This window comes from Carcharodon carcharias (assembly GCF_017639515.1).
Source record: "Carcharodon carcharias isolate sCarCar2 chromosome 27 unlocalized genomic scaffold, sCarCar2.pri SUPER_27_unloc_3, whole genome shotgun sequence".
NCBI classification, from domain to species: Eukaryota; Metazoa; Chordata; class Chondrichthyes; order Lamniformes; family Lamnidae; genus Carcharodon; species Carcharodon carcharias.
Window position 1 is genome coordinate 442733 of NW_024470646.1, and position 16564 is coordinate 459296.

At 43.3% G+C, this 16564-nt stretch overlaps 2 non-coding genes across 2 annotated transcripts; both read left to right on the forward strand.

The window, feature by feature from the left end:
- Window positions 1-6609: 6609 nt before the first annotated feature.
- Window positions 6610-6691, forward strand: trnac-aca. The gene has a single exon. It is a non-coding gene; the product is annotated as a tRNA-Cys (tRNA).
- A 6316-nt stretch (window positions 6692-13007) lies between these two features.
- trnap-ugg lies at window positions 13008-13089 on the forward strand. Its single transcript has one exon. It is a non-coding gene; the product is annotated as a tRNA-Pro (tRNA).
- Window positions 13090-16564: the final 3475 nt, after the last annotated feature.

The window sequence follows — 16564 nt, forward strand, 5'->3', positions numbered from 1 at the left end:
GAACAATCTGTTCACAGTGTGATTTACCTACACATTTTCAGCTCAGACATGGAACTCGATATCTACTGGTAACGGGTTCCACATTCTTAGCACCACATAAGAACAAGCAGCAGGAGTAGGCCATTCGGACCCTTAAGCCTGCTTTGCCATTTAATAAGATCATGGCTGATCTGATAGTCACCTGAAATCTGTATCCCACCTATCCCCGATAATCTATCACCCCCTTGCTTACCAAGAATATGTACCTCTGCCTTAAACATACTCAAAGACTCTGCTTCCACAGCCTTTTCAGGAAAGGGTAACGTTTCACGACCATTTGAGAGAGAAAAAATTCGCCTCATCTCCATTTTAAATGGGTGACCCCTTATTTTTAAAAAGTGATCCCGAGTTCTAGATCCTCTCACAAGAGGTAACATCTTCTCCACATCCACCCTGTCAAGTACCCTCAGGATCTTATATGTTTCACTAATCAGGTAAAGTAAAGCAAAATACTGGTTATCTGAAATAAAAACAGGAAATGCTGTAATTCTCAGCAGGCCTGGTCGTGTCTGTGGAGAGAAAGACATAGTTTTCATTTCAGGTCTGTATAACCTTTCATCAGAACTGCACTGGATCTGAAATGTTAATTATGCCTCTCAATCGAGAGATGCTGCCAGATGTGTTAAGGAAACACAAGAAAAAATGGAAATCCCGTTTGAGGAATGGAATCCAAGGTGAATGAAGGATGAACGACCAGAGACAGTCAAGGCACCTTTCCTTTCTTTTAGAAACTGGAACATTGACTCTGAAGTCATCAGTGAAATTAACTGATCTGAGACATTCAAAGGATTCTCGTCACTGCACATCAGGAATTCAACCCTAATATCAGATTCAGGACAATCAGAATACTTGGTAACAGACAAGACACCGAAAGACTGGAAGGGAGATGGCACCGGTTATAGTAGAGCTGGTACCCGGTGACATGGATGTGTCCGCAGTGTGTGGGATCAAACTGTTTCCATATAACCACAATGAATGTCCCACCCTTTATTTTGGAAGAGTAAAACTGCGAGAGAGCGATAGTCATCTGGGCAGTGGCAATGTGAATATTACACTCACTGACACCCTGGTTGGGATACCTTATAGGCTGGGCTTGTGTAAGTGTCTGGCACAATTGGTCAGCGTGTTTGCCTGTGAGCTGAAAGGTTGGTGATTGATGACCACCCAGGGGATGAAGCTTTTTACTGCTTTTCCCCTCATGACCAATCACTGTCACACAGTTCTGCGTTGTCATTGGGTACTTGGGCAGCAAGATAACACCCCCAAAATGGTGGCAGATCTTTTGTTCTCCAGTGAGCTCCCACAAAAACAGCTTCTTTTTAAAGTTAATTTTTCTGTCAAATACAATGAGAAAAGATTTAGATCCACTCTGTATCTTCCTCCAATGCATTAGAAATCCATGAAATTATTGGAATCAAACGAACCCATCGATTATTCTCTCTTCCTCAACTCCACAGTGAGTGGCACAGGGAAAAGCAGCAAGGAGCAATATTCTGGCCCCGTACTCTCCAATCACCCGCTGCCAGCAGAAAGCGGTGACTGCAGCTTCAATCAGTGGGTTACTGCCCATCTCTGGGACGCCATATACTCCAACCCAGGCCAAATGGACTGAGCACAGGCTCAGGAAAATGCAGTTACATTATATCCCGGTCACCAAACCTCCGAGCAGCATTTACAGAATACCCAAGTGAGTAAGTCACAAATAAAAGGCACAGCAACTTTCTAAATCTTTTCATTGTAAAATTCCTTCATTTTATTGAAAAGCTGACTGATGTGAATCTGAAAATAAGCACCATGGGATTTGTGTTACCGAGTGATTTGTTTTCCATTGTTTGCTCAGAAGGTTTGCATTTCAATTTGTGTTGGATGTTGATGCGAATCAGATTTCAGCATGAGGACACAAAGCAACTAAACATTAAACCCAGAAGAAAATCCTGAGGAAAGTGGATCACAGTATTTGGAAGGAGGTGCAGCTAAGAAGTGGAAGATGTGAATGATGTCATTGATGATTGAGAGGAATGCATTGCAACCTTGGGGCTTTGGTAGGCTGATTACGCCCCACATTTTAAAATTCCGACCAAGCTGAGGTTTCAGGTGGAAGGCAACAGGTCTATCCATGTATGTTGGTATAGGAAGCAGTTTTTCACATGCTAAGTCGGTAGAGCATGCAACTCTTAATCTCAAGGTCGTGGGTTCGAGCCCCACTTTGGGTGCTGTAATACTTTAAAAATCTGATTAAGAGTCGTACAGGCTGGAAACATTGACCCTGTTTCTCTGTCCAGCTGCTGAGCTTTTCCAGCATTTTCTGTGTTTGATTCAGATTTCCATCATTTGCAGTAATTTGCTTTTATCTTTTTATTTTTAAATCTTGTTGTTTTAAAAACACACCATCTAATCACTGCTGCTCCTGTGAAACTTACAAGGCAGACATTCATCAAAGCAACTGAAACACTTCAAATTCAAGTACTTTATTTCTTCCTGCTTCTGTCCCTGTCTCGCCCCCAGCTCCCGCTGCCCGTTCAGCTCCCAGGTCAATTAGCTGCACGATGCAGACACAGCCAGTTGGTGGGAATGTGTAAAACTTGTGGGTAAAGAGACACCTGCATCTCATCTTCCTGATTCTCCCAGATACTGATTACAGGAATGTGCCCAGTGCCGATTATCCACAATCACTCTCCTCCCAGGGTTTCAGAGTGAAGGAAGCAGAGCTGTGATAAGCTTATATTGTTCAGCAGATGTACTGCAAGAAGGTACATAACAGGCTGATGATAACAGTGCTCTTTGGACATGGTGAACTCCAGTGAAGGATTGGCACCATTAATGTGTCGCTCAATTAGCCTCGTGACAAATCTCGTGCTGGAAATGGCAAGAAAACTCGTTGAATTTGCTCCGTGTTTAGGTTTCAAAAAAAGCTGAATACAAGGTAAGAAAGTACATCTCGATCGAATGGGTTAGAAAATGGCAGAATGACCCGTGCTGTTGGGAAACATAAAATTATAGAAAGTTACAGCACAGAAAGAGGCCATTCGGCCGGGCGTGCTGATTTCAAAGAGCGGTAGTGATTGGTTGATCCATGAGGAGTGATATTTGTGCTAACAGGAGGGAGTAAAATTCGTACTTCTCCCACCCATATTTTGCCTCACACCAACATTTCTATAGTCAGTGCTTTGCAAACAGCCCTTCTCCTCTCTTCCTTCACTGCCACTCACGAGTGTGATGTTTTCCAGATCTAACGGGAAACTTAAACTCTCACTCCTCTGACTCTGGTGGAGTTTTTAAACGCTTCCAATCAATGAGTGATCAAAAATTGTTTCAACAAATCGACATTCCCGGCCATTGAACCCGGGCCGCGGCGGTAAGAGCGCTGAATCTTAACCACTAGACCACTCGGGAAGTTGCACCAGCATTTTTCGATTTGGCTTATCTACACTAATTTTGCCTATTGCTTTTCAGTTCAGATCTCTTTCACCACAAAACTGCCTGTTTAGGTTCAAGATAAATGATTTCTTCAGCCAATGAAAACAACGGTGGCTGGGAGCTGCAACATGAAATTGACAATGAAGTGAAATAGCCCCACAAGCTGCTTATGTGCAACTTTCAATTTCCAAAACCTGTTCACTGTTGGCCCAATGGAAGCGCCGATCCAGAGTCACTGGATATCAGGGAAACGACCAATAAGGCTTGAAATTTGGATTATGGAGGCAACTTTTGACTTTTTTTAAAATTCCCAATCTCCTTCACCAGAGACAACTTTCTCCGACCAAATGGTCTGTTTAGGTTGAACACAAATGACTTCCTCACCAATGAGAAGAACCATTGCTGTGAGCTGGAGCATGAAATCGATACTTTCCTCCTTTAAGACAATTCTTAAAGCTTCCCCCTTTGACCGAGCTTTTGGTCATCTGACCGAATATGCGGCTCGGTGTCTCACTTTGTTATATAATGGTCCTGGCTAACGCCTTGTGATGTTTCAACAAGTTAAAGGCGTTTTATATATACAAGTTGTTGTTGTAGTAGGATATGTATATATATATATATATATATATGTGTATATATATAGAAAGGGCCATCTCCTGTTTTATCTTTCACGCTGATACTTTTCTCATTGACATTTTAACCTTGACCAATGTGAATCATGTTTGCGACATTAAAAACGCTTGAACCCCCTCAGGGAACTGAACCACATTGACAGTCACGGAGGACCAGACACAGAGAGATTATACACTCAGAGTGGCAAAGGCCTAAGGATATACAAACACCCAGAAAGCAAGGGTGTCACCAACTTGGTTCTGTGTTTGTTCCATTTCCGAAAGCAAATTTCCTGAATGCTGACAAATGAATGGAAATTAGAAAATAGGACGTATTTGGATGGGTTTCCTTCTAATTAACTGATAATTAATTTGGTTAAAATCACAAATGGTGAAAACATTACTCAGCAGAATTCCAACCGTCATGTTCATATTTACAACAAACGTAAATTATCGAATTTTCACTCACTCGAATAAACAAGCTTGGATAATGCTCTTACCTGGTTTCAAACCGCAGCTCCATTAAATGTGTTGCAAATATGACCCCATTCGCCTCTATAAACCCTGCGCTATAAAGAGCCCAATGGAGCTGTCTGGAATGTTAAACGGTGACGTCATGCAGCAGCACTTTGGGTCTTTGTTTTGGAGAAATGGAATTCGGCTGTTCTCATTAGGAATGCTGGAGACAGACTGATCAACAATGTCAGCATCAAATGGCACAGCGCAGTAAAAGGATCTTCCACCCATGGTGTCTATGTCCGTTTTGTACAAAGACCTTCATAATTAATGACAATTTCCTTCTCTTTTTCCTTAGCCCTGATTTTTTCACTTTGAAGCCATTGCACAATTCCTATTTGGAAACTCGGTGTTAAGAAAACCAATACTGAAAGCTTCAGCTGGTTCTTCCCCTGAGCAAATATGTCAGACTTGCTCCAGGCACTGACGTTTGCAGCGCTTTACATTGGTCAGAAGAACAAGGCAATATAATTTGCAGGCTAACCTGGATCTTTTTTAAAATTCATTCGCGGGATGTGGGCTTCGCTGTCTGGGCCAGCATTTATTGTCCATCCCTAATTGCCCTAGGGAAAGTGGTCTGCCTTCTTGAACCGCTGCAGTCTATGTGGTGTAGGTACACCCACAGTGCTGGTAGGAAGGGAGTTTGACCCGGCGACAGTGAAGGAATGGCGATATATTTCCAAATCAGGATGGTGAGTGCCTTGAAGCGCAGATTCCAGGTGGTGGTGATTCCATCTGCTGCCCTGGTCCTACTAGCTGGCAATGTTCGTAGGTTTGGACGCTGCTGCCTAAGCAGCCTTGGTGAATTCCTGCAGTGCATCTTGTAGATGGTACACATGCTGCTACTGTGCGTCAGTGGTGAAGGGAATGAATGTTGATGTGGTGCCAGGCAACTGGATGCTTTGCCCTGGATGGTGTCCACCTTCTTCAGTGTTGCGGGGGCTGCACTCATCCAGGCAAGTGGGGAGTTTTCACCGCACCCCTAACTTGTGTCTTGAAGATGGTGGACAGGCTTTGGGGAGTCAGGCAGTGAGCTATTCATTGCACGATTCCTAGTGTCCGACCTGCTCTTGTAGCCACAGTGTTTATATGGCTAGTCCAGTTCAGTTCCCGGTCAAGGTAGCGCCCAGGATGTTGATAGTGGGGGATTCAGTGATGGTAATGCCATTGAACATCAAGGGTCGATGGCTGGATTGTCTCGTATTGGAGATGGTCATTGCCTAGCACTTGTCTGGCATGAATGTTCCTTGCCACTTGTCAGCCCAAGCCTGGATATTGTCCAGGTCTCACTGCATTTGGACATGGACGGCTTCAGTATCTGAAGTGTCACGAATGGTGCTGAACATTGTGCAATCATCAGTGAACATCCCCACTTCTGACCTTATGATGAAAGGAAGGTTGTTGGTGAAGCAACTAAAAATGGTTGGGCTGAGGTCACTACCCTGAGGAACTCCTGCAGTGATGTCCTGGAGCTAAGATGACTGACCTCCAACAACCACAACCATCTCCCTTGTGCTAGGTATGACTCCAACCAGCGTGCACTTTCCCTCTGATTCCCATTAACTCCAGTTTTGCTAGGGCTCCTTGATGCCACAATCGATCAAATGCTGCCTTGATGTCAAGGCCAGTCACTCTCACCTCATCTCAGGAGTTCAGCTATTTTGTTTATGTTTGAAACAAGGTGGTAATGAGGTCAGGAACTGAGTGGCCCTTGCGGAACCCATTCTGGGCATCAATGAGCAGGTTATTGCTAAGTCAGTGCCACTTGATAGCACAGTTGATGACCCCTTCCATTACTTTACTGATGATGGAGAGTAGACTGATGGGATGGTAATTGGCTGGGTTGGATCATTCTCACTCTTTCATTCCCAGTTTGGTGGGGAGAACGAGGAGAGACAGTATAAATTGCAGGGTTCTGGAGGAAAGGCCAGATCATGGCAATGACAAGACAGGCAGAAAGACCACTTTCTCTGCTGTAACTGTTTTATGATTTCATACAAATAATAGTGATGTAGGAGTGACAGCTGTAGTCGTGGCCGAGTGGTTAAGGTGATGGATTACAAATCCATTGGGGTTATCCCACGCAGTTTTGAATCCTGCCGACTATGTTTTCCATTACATCTGTTATTAACAGCGCGCAGACAGAACTAATTATCGTTTGAATCGAGGAAAAGAGATCCAAACATATCCGTGATATCTTATTTCCATTTATTTGTCGGCCTTCTGCAAATCTCCAGTAGGAATTGGAAAAAAAAGTTGCCAGTTTGGTGACATGATGTAATTCTGGCATTTGTCTCTCCTTAGGCCACTGTCAGTCTCGCTGTATATCTTTGTTTGTGTTCCTCTCTGTGTGTCAATGTGGTTCAGTTCCCTGAGGAGGTGAGCACATTTTTACGAACACAACAATATTCACATTAGCTATGCAACTTCACATTACAATGTTAAAGTGAAAAATATCAAGTTGAAAGTATCAAGAGGAGTTTGTCTCTTTCTATGTATGGACTACAACAACAACTTATATTTATAAAGCTCCTTTTACCTAATGAAACGTTACAAGGCGTTCCCCGGGATCAGTATATAATAAAGTGTGACACCGAGCCACATATTCGGTCAGATGACTAAAAGCTCGGTCAAAGAGTGCCCTCTTTAAGAACTGTCGTAAAGGAGGAAAATATCCATTTCATGTTCCAGCTCACAGCAATGGTTCTTTTTGGTGAAGAAGTCGCTTGTGTTCAACCTACACAGACAATTTGGTCAAATAAACTTGTCTCTGGTGAAAGAGATTGGGAATGAAAAACTGCCATAAGCAGCTTCCGTGTTTCAAACTGCTGGGTGAGTGGTTAAAAGGGAGGAATTTTGTCATTACAGCCTGCATTCGATTCCTAGTTCGAGAGTTGAAACTTATTCCTCCTGGGCGAGCTATTCAAATCAATGTGATTGATTTGCTGGTTGAACATAACACGGTTTAGCTCTGCTAGAATTGGTGGAGTGACAGTGGAAGTTTCACATCAGAGCTGGAAATGTCACAAGGGCAAAATTCGGGAACAATCCCAAAGATGGAGTGAGGGAGTGAAAATAAAAGAGCAGGGTTGTGATAGGTTATAAAGCACTGACTATAGAGCTGGTGGTGCGAGTCAGAATATTATTCCTGTATTACCCATGTCACTTGCAGCTCTAATTTCCTGATTTATCTCATGCTCAACATTCCCACTACAGTTTGGTGGCCTATAAGCAACTCTCACCAATGTTTGCTGCCTCTTGCTGTTTCTCAGCTCCAACCAAACTGATTCTACATCTTGATCCTTCAATCTGAGATCCTCTCTCACTAATGTACCGATCTCGTTCCTCATTAACAGCGCGACCCCGCCTCGTTTTCCTTTTTGTCCATTCTTCCAAACTGACGAATATCTTTGAGTATTCAGGTCAACTATTCACACTGTTATTTCAAAGCAGCACACAGGGCCGCATGGCCTCTTTCTTTGATGTAACTTTCTGTCATTTTATGTTTCCGAACACCACAGTTAAAGATGAACTTTCTTATCTTCCATGTGATGCATTGAATTCAAGGCAATAGGCAAATTCGATGAGTTTTCTTGTCATTTCTAGCGCAGAATTTGGAACCGGGCTCATTGAAGACATTTAAATGGTCTCAATCATAAGATGCAACCCACCGATTTCAAACAGGCACCGTGAGCATCAGCCTGTTATGTACATTCTTGTTGTACATCTTCTGAGCTATAAGCTGATCACAGCTCCACTTTCTGCACATTGAAAGACAGTGTGAAAATATTCACAATTTCAAATCTTAACAACTTGCGTGTTTGTGATTTTCTGTGTATGTTGATGTGGTTCAGTTTCCCATTTTTACCACCCAAACATTATCCATGTTAGTTCTCTGGTTTCATATCAGCAAAAAAAATGCAGTTAACAGAACATTTCTCTCTTTTCTTTCAGTGGTGACTGTTCAGCAACTAAACTTCTGGATGTTACAAAGTGGATGATGATTGAAGTTTTCACGTGATCTTATTAAGTAGCTGAGAATGCTCGAGGGGCCGAATGGCTAATTCCTGATCAAAATTTTTTTATATTCTAATTCAGTGTCAATGTTGGTGAAGATAACGTTTGTGTCTAATCTGAACGTGGTAGTGAGGCTGAACGGGCTCAGTCGCTGGTTCAGATTTCGTTCTCTCTGGTGATTTAGGCTTCACTCCACCGCCGCCAAACTTTCTGGTGCTTTGTTATTTGAGACGCTTCCAAATAATTGTCCGTGCAGTGAAGGGGCAGCTGATCTGTGCAGTGTTGTATTGCAGTTGGAAGAATGAGGAGAGACGGTGTAAATCGCAGGGTCACTGGGAAAAGGCGGGGCAATGGCACGGACTGGAAGAACTTCTTTCACTGAAACTCCCTGTATTCATTCTATTATTTTGAACAACATGCAGCCTTTACCCAGTTGTCCTGGCTGAGTGTTTGAGGTGTTTTTCCACGTGGTTCGAATCCTGCCAATTCCCCTGCTTCTCACTCCTGATTGACACAAACTGAATGCGGAATAAATTACTAGTCAAATGAAAAAGAAAACCATCCAAATCCCTTTGTGTTTCTTACTTCTGTTCATCTACAAATATTCACTACATTTGGCCCATGAAATGGAACAATAATTGGCCAAGTTGGTGACATCTTTGCTTTCTGGGTGTTTGTCTCTCCTTTGCCTCTGTCACTCTCCGTGTGTATGTCTGTGTGTGTTCCTGTGTGTGTTAATGTGATTCAGTTCCCCTAGGGGATGGACACATATTCATCATCACAAACTTACCTCACATTAATTGTGCAGCTTCATGTTAAAATGTCAAAGAGAAAAATATCACGATGAACGATGCAAGTAGAGTTTGCAATGTTTGGAAGGAGGTGCAGCTAAGAAGTGGAAGATATGAAGGGTATTATTGATGATTGAGAGGAATGCATTGCAACCTTGGGGCTTTTGTAGGTCAATTTCCTTCTACACTTTGAAATTCAGAACAAGCTGAGGCTCCAGGTGGAAAACAGTATTGATCTACCTGAATTTATGCATCGGAAGCACGCAGCGTGCATTCCTGGCTAGCTCAGTCGCTAGAGCATAAAACCCTTAATCTGGGGGTTATGGGTTTGAGCTCCACATTGGTCGGCGGCTCTTTCTAAAGTTTTGCTGCTTTCATGGGTGAGCCCCAGCTCCCCATTCCTCCGGCAGTGTCACCGCTCACACTAAGTCTTTCTCCATCCCACTTTGCTAATGTCACAGCCACTAGCTTCTGAGCGGAAACTGCCGCCAGCTTCACTGGAAGTCGGAGAGTTTCGTGCAGAGGGTTTGGTGCTTTCACCGCTGCAGCTGAGGTTCAATTCCCAGTCAGGGAAAACCTTATTTCTTACCGCTGGGTGAACTGTCTCAATGCACAGGAATTCCTCATGTAAACTGTTAAAAGGTACCTGAAATTTACTGTAAGGGAGAGTGGAGTGATTCATGTTGGTTGGATGAATGAGGAGAGGCAACAACACATAAAGTGTAGAGTTTTAAAGGGGTTTCTCAGTTACTCAATGACTGGTTAGGATCTGGAATGCACTACCTAAAAGTGTGGGGGAGGCAGATTCAATCGCGGATTTCAAAGCAGAATCGGACAGAAAATGCAGTCCTCCTGGGAAAAGGTGGGGGAGTGAGACCAAGTGAGTTAGTTTCCCTCTTCAGACGGAGATGAGGAGAGTTTTTTCTCCCGCCGAGGGTGGTTAGACTGTGGAATTATTTTCCCCAGAAAGCAGTGGAGGCTGGGTCACTGAATTTATTCAAGGCAGGATTAGACAGATTTCTGATCGAGAAGGGGTTATGGGGGTTGGGGGCAAGCAAGAAAGTGGTGTTGAGACCACAACCTGATCAGCCATGAGCTCATTAAATGGTGGAGAAGTCGCAAAGGGCCGAATGGCCTCCTCCTGCTGCCAAATCCTATATTCCAATGACCTGGGCCGAACGCCCTCGATCTGTGGTGTAACATTAGCTTCGATTCTGTGATATTATGAGGGGCTCCAGGGGAAAAATGATTCCATTCCTACTCCTATTTATGATGGTCTAATTCAGCGCTGATACCACTCAAGGCGATGGTTATGGTACCTCTGTTTTGTTCAGTAGGTGTGTGGCCGAGCAGCCCAAGGCTGCGAAATTCAGTTGTGGTGTTTCATGAAATGTGGGTTTTAGTGCTTTATGAAGCGTGGGTTCAAATTCCACTGAGATTGAAATTTCAATTAGCTTTTCTTTTTCAAAAATCCATTTGGATGCGCTCGGTGTAGTTGACGTCTGTGGTGCTTTGTTTTGGTAGGAAGAACGAGGAGAGGCGATAAAAATTGCAGGGTGACCGGAAGTAGGTGGGGCCAAGTGCCAGCTGTACCAATGTAACCATTCTGTAATTGTAGTTGAACAACGTTCATAGTTTGGCAGTAAATATAGTCTTGGCTGAGTGGTGAAGCGGAGGGGTTCGCAATCCATTCTGGGTTCCTGGTGCAGGCTCGAGTCCTGTTGACTGCGCTGTTCCTTCTTCATCCCTTTTGCTGTCTCCACAGCTAACAGCTGGTGAAATGAAATTAGTCTGAAATGCTGCAGCATTTTTTTCCCGCTTCACTTGCGCGCTCTTTCATTTCCGTTCATCTGAAAGCATTCACCAAATCGCCAGAAATGGAAGAAAACTGAGCCAAGTGACATGGGTGTTTGTCTCTCTTTAGGCCTCTATCCCTCTCGGTGTATATGTCTGGGTGTGGCCTTCTGTGTTCACTTTTGTTATGTATCTTCATGGTAAATGGTACAGGGGATAACACCAGGTTTACATGCTGCCAGATATGATTGCTACTTCCTGTGTTTATTTTTGAGTGGAGACTGCTTGTTGACTCAGTGCCCCAGTGTTACACAGCGAAGGATGATTGAACTTTTCACTGAGCAACATTTAAACAGACAGTGGATTGTCCCTGTGTCCTTTTCATATAATCAGTATGTGGGAGAACCAGGAAGAGAGATCCTGTTTTATCTTTACCCTGTCATCTGCGAACCCATCCCTTCAGGAAGCTTTGGGACTTCTATTCTCTGTCCCTGCTTTCCAGGGAAAGCTTGGGTTCATGAACTGACTGTGTCTGCATCAAGCAGCTAATTGACCCGGGAGCTGGACGGGCAGAGGGAGCTGGAGGAGAGTCGGGGACAGAAGCAGAAAGAGATGAGACATGACAATGTGTGTCAGTTACTTTCAATGATGAATTTCTGCCATGTGTTCCCTTGTCAGTTTCACAGGAGCTGCAGGGATGAGGTTGGTTGCTTTTGGAAATTGAAATTTACACAGGAGCAGCTTGTGGAACTATTTCACCTCACTGTCGATTTTGTGTTCCAGCTCACAGCAACGGTTGCCCTCATTGGCTGAACAATTGCCATTTTGAAGGACAAAGTTATCCCTGATGAAGCGGGTCTGAAGCGAGGAAATGGCGAAATTAGATTGGACGACCCATTCTGCAAGGCTTGTGGACAGTGTTCAGAACGAGGTAGTGAAGGAAAAAACACACACGGGCTGTGAATGGTTGTTTGGCGGAGAACTGAGTAGAGGGATAGAGTGACGTGGGACTTTCTGTACACAAATCTTCGAAGGTAGTAGGACAAGCTGATCTCTCTGCTTTCTTTAAAAATAGCTCATGTGGTCCTTGGCTTCATTAATGGAGGCTTGGAGTTCAAAAGCAAACTGATGCTGCTGAATCTTTGTAAACCATTTATTGAACCTCAGCTGAAGTATTGAGTTCACAATTTAAAAAAGATATCAAGTCTTTGGAGAGGATACAGGCAGTATTCACATGAACAGTGTCAGGGATAAGCCATTTCAATCATGTGGAGAGGCGGCAGAATCTGGTATTATTCTCACAGGATGGAGGAAACAGAAATGGGAATTTGGTCCAACCAGTCCGCTCCGGGATACTTGATCCACTTCATCCTCCTCCAATTTTCTTTTATTTAAATCTACAATTGTAACTATCTATTTCCATCTCCCTTAAAGTTTTGCCTAGTTTCCACTTAAAAGTATCTGTACAATTCACTTTAACATCGGGTTCCACATTCCCACCACTCTCTGGGTAAAGAAGCTATTATGCTATTTCACCTCCTCAGGGAATGTTGCTTTCTTGTTGCTGTGTGAACTGTCACAATCAACTGTTCCTGGAGTCTCTTTCCCCTGGGATCTACAAAGCCCATCACTTCTCTTCTTCTCTCATTCTCACTCTTTCATTCCCAGTTTGGGAGGGAGAATGAGGAGGGGGAGTATAAATTGTAGGGTTGCGGAGAAAAGGTTGGGTTGTGGCAGTGACAGGATGGGAAGAAGAACCTCTTTGTCTGCTGTAACTATTCTATGACTTCATATAAATAATGCAGGCTTACTGTCAAGGTCTGTAGTCATGGCCGAGTGCTTAAGGCGGTGGATTTGGAATCTATTGGGGCTACCCCGCGCAGGTTCAAATCCTGCTGAATGCGTTTTCCATTATTTCTGATTTTAACCATTGATCTCAGAAACGGTAAATGGAATCGACGTTTTCCTAACACCTGCAATAGCAAAGTCTGACCAGTGGATGGCAGTGAAACTGAGATTGCTCACATCACGAAGCAGGCACTGTCTCAATTATTACTGCATTTGGCACTGTCTCTGTTCATATTAAATTAGATACCGTTTCTATTTCTATTACACTAGGACATGTCTCTGATAATATTAGAGAAGGTCATCTCTCAGTTGTTTCTGTAATTGGTTCAATCTCAATTGTTAATAGGGCCACAATACAGTTGGCCCTATCTCAGTCATGACTGCACTGAAGCAGGTCTTGGCTAAAGTTACAATAAGCCATGCCCCAGTTGGCACTGCACTAGTTATAGTTCTCACTGTCTCTGGTTATAGGAAACTAGAACAGGTTTTTATTTGCATTTCACAGGACTCTGTCTCAGCTATTACTCCAGTAGAACCGGTGCCACGTGTCTATCGAACTGGACCCTGTCTCAGGTAATGCTACACCAATACATGCCTCCATTCATATCATACAATTCCCTGTTTCTGTGGTTATTGTCCTATACCATTACTCTCGTATTGCTGTACTTGTCTATGTATCTGTTTTTATTAATCTCGTACATTTGCCAGTATTTACTTCACCAGACACTGCGTCAGTTGATATTACAAAGAGCCCTGAATTATGTGAATCTCCACTAGACCCTGTATCAGTTTTCTCAAACTGGATCCGGTCTGTGTTATCGCTACACTAGGCTGGTTCATATTACACAAGATCCTGTCTCAATTATTACTGCACTCGGCACTGCCTCACTTCTGTTCCACTAGATTCCACCTGCTTATAACACACTGAATGATGTCTGCACCTATATTCCACTGGACCATATTTCAGAACAAGTTACACTAGACTCTATATCAGCCTGTGTCACAATCAAGCTTGTCTGTCTTTTTAATCAAAGTAGATCCTGTCTTTGCAGAGACTTTGTCTTTGTACCTCTGTCTCTGCTTCTATTCCACTCTCCCTTTCCCTGTCTTTACTCCACGAGATCATGTCTGTCTCTCTTACACTGGAGGCAATCTCCGTTATTACGGCCTTAGACTCTCTCTAGGAAACAATTACTCTATGCCCTGTGCCTGTAATAACTACTCTATTTCACTTGATATTAATCCAGGGCCTGTATCAGTAACTACTGCAATAGACCTGTCTCAGATATTACAGCAATAGGCATTGTTTATGTTAATATAGCAGTCGTCCCCATCCAAGTTATTCATGCACTTGATCACGTCTTTGCTTAAGTAACATTAGATACTGTTTCTATTATTACTGCATTAGAAATGTCTCTGCTTAAATTGCACTAGGCCCTGCCTCAGTAACCACACCAGGCCTTGCCTCTGTTGTTACTGCACTAGCCTATGTCTCTATAAGGTGGACATCGAGCTCGAAATGGGCCTCTGACATTGGCCTAAAACTAGAGGTGACAGTTTGTTCTGCGCAGCTCCTGATATTCATTTTCATTACAGCCAACAGGATTACATGTGAGACATTGCCTGTTCTCTGTGTGTGTGTGAGAGAGAAGAAATAATGCTGGATCATTCCACAAACATGAGATTTATCTTCACCAGAATGTTTCAGTTTGTTTTTGTTTTCTCCTATTCAAACTGTAACTACAGATTGCCTCATACAGTAAATATTCATTGATAGCAAATTCTGTTCTGTGCTTTTGTTTAGAAATTCATGCCTGCCCAATAATTTCTTTGGTAAGACGGGCACGGAGAATGCTGAAGAAAGTAATTCACCCATTGAACCCCCAAAATCGCACGGCACTACAAGGCTCAAGTCAGGAGTGTGATGGAACACTCCCCACTTGCTTGGGTGAGAGCGGCTCCAGTAGCACACTGTTGGCTCCAGCTCGACACCATCCAGCACAAAGTAGTCCACTTGTTGACACCTCACCTATCACCTTCGCCATTCACTCCCTCCACCACCGACGCACAGTAGCAGCAGTGTGTACCATCTACAAGATGCATTGCAAGAACTCATCAAGGCTCCTTCAGCTGCACCTTCCAAACCCACGACCACTACCATTTAGAAGTTCAATGGCAGCAGATATTTGGGAACACCACCACCTGGTAGAGTAAGTCCCCATAATAAGTGGAAAGGGGAACAGGAAAACGTTCCACGTGGATGATATTTGATCGACCTGGAGATGTCTGAGAGGGAGAGCAAGAAGCTAAAAGATGCGACATGAAAGCGGCAGAACTTGATGTGTGTCAGTTGCTTTCTGTGATGAATGTCTGCCATGGTAATGTGAGAGATTTTACTGCCGACTGTTTACACTGACACAAATATCACTTTTGACCAATCAGTCACAACTGCCCTTTGAAAGCAGCGCTCCAGGCCGAATGGCCTCTTTTTTGCTGTAACTGTCCATAATTTTATCTTTTCCAGCATCACGGTTGCTTCTTTCATAATCATTCCGACATTTTATTGCAAACTATGGAGGAATGTGCTTTCTTACATTCTATCCGATGCTTTTGAAGTCAAGACACTGAGCAATTTCAGGGGGTTTTCTTGTTATTTCCGGCATGGGATTTGGAATCAGACCAGTTGAACGACAGGTTATTGGTGCCAATCCTCCACTGTACTCACCCCTTAAAAACAATGGGTATCATTAGCTGAAGATGTTGTTTGAGTTCTAGTTAAACACAAAATTCTGTAGGAAAATTTTGTCTCTGGTGGAATTGTCTGAAGAAATGGCAAATGTGGCGCAGATAAAGCACGTTGCAAAAGTTATAGACAGCTTTCCTCGTGATTTAGAGGTGAGGATTCGGCCCTTGTGCTGCTGTGGTCCAGGATCATTTCCTGGTCAGAGAATGAAGGTTTATTGATCTGGTACAAACTGTTAAAACAGGTCTGATTTACTTATTGATTGAAAACTGAAACCCACAACACCTCCACCCGAATCAGTGGAGTGAGAGTTGAAGTTTCACATCAGAGCTGCACATGTCACACGTAGAACAGCTTCGAGAAGAAATACAGTTTCTAATGTCCGAGGGATATGAGTTTGGACTATTTGTATTTACTCTTGCCTCAATTGGCCTTAAACATTCAACCATAAGGACCCGGTGAATGTCTGTTTAAATGTTGCTCGGTGAAAATTTCAATCACCTTCCACTTTGTAATATAGACACTTAGTAGCTGAACAGTTTCCACTCAAAAAAAACAGAAAAAAAATTCCTCTTCAATCTTTTAAATCTATTTTTATTTTCTCTCTACGATTTTAGTATGAAGCCACACAACTAAGGTGAATGAAGTATGGATTGTGAAAAATGGGGAACGGAACCACATTGACACAGACAGAGGAACACACACAGACATATACACCGAGAGTGACAGAGGGCTGAGAAGAGCCAAACACCCAGAAAGAAAGAAAGGATGACACTAACTGGCTCAGT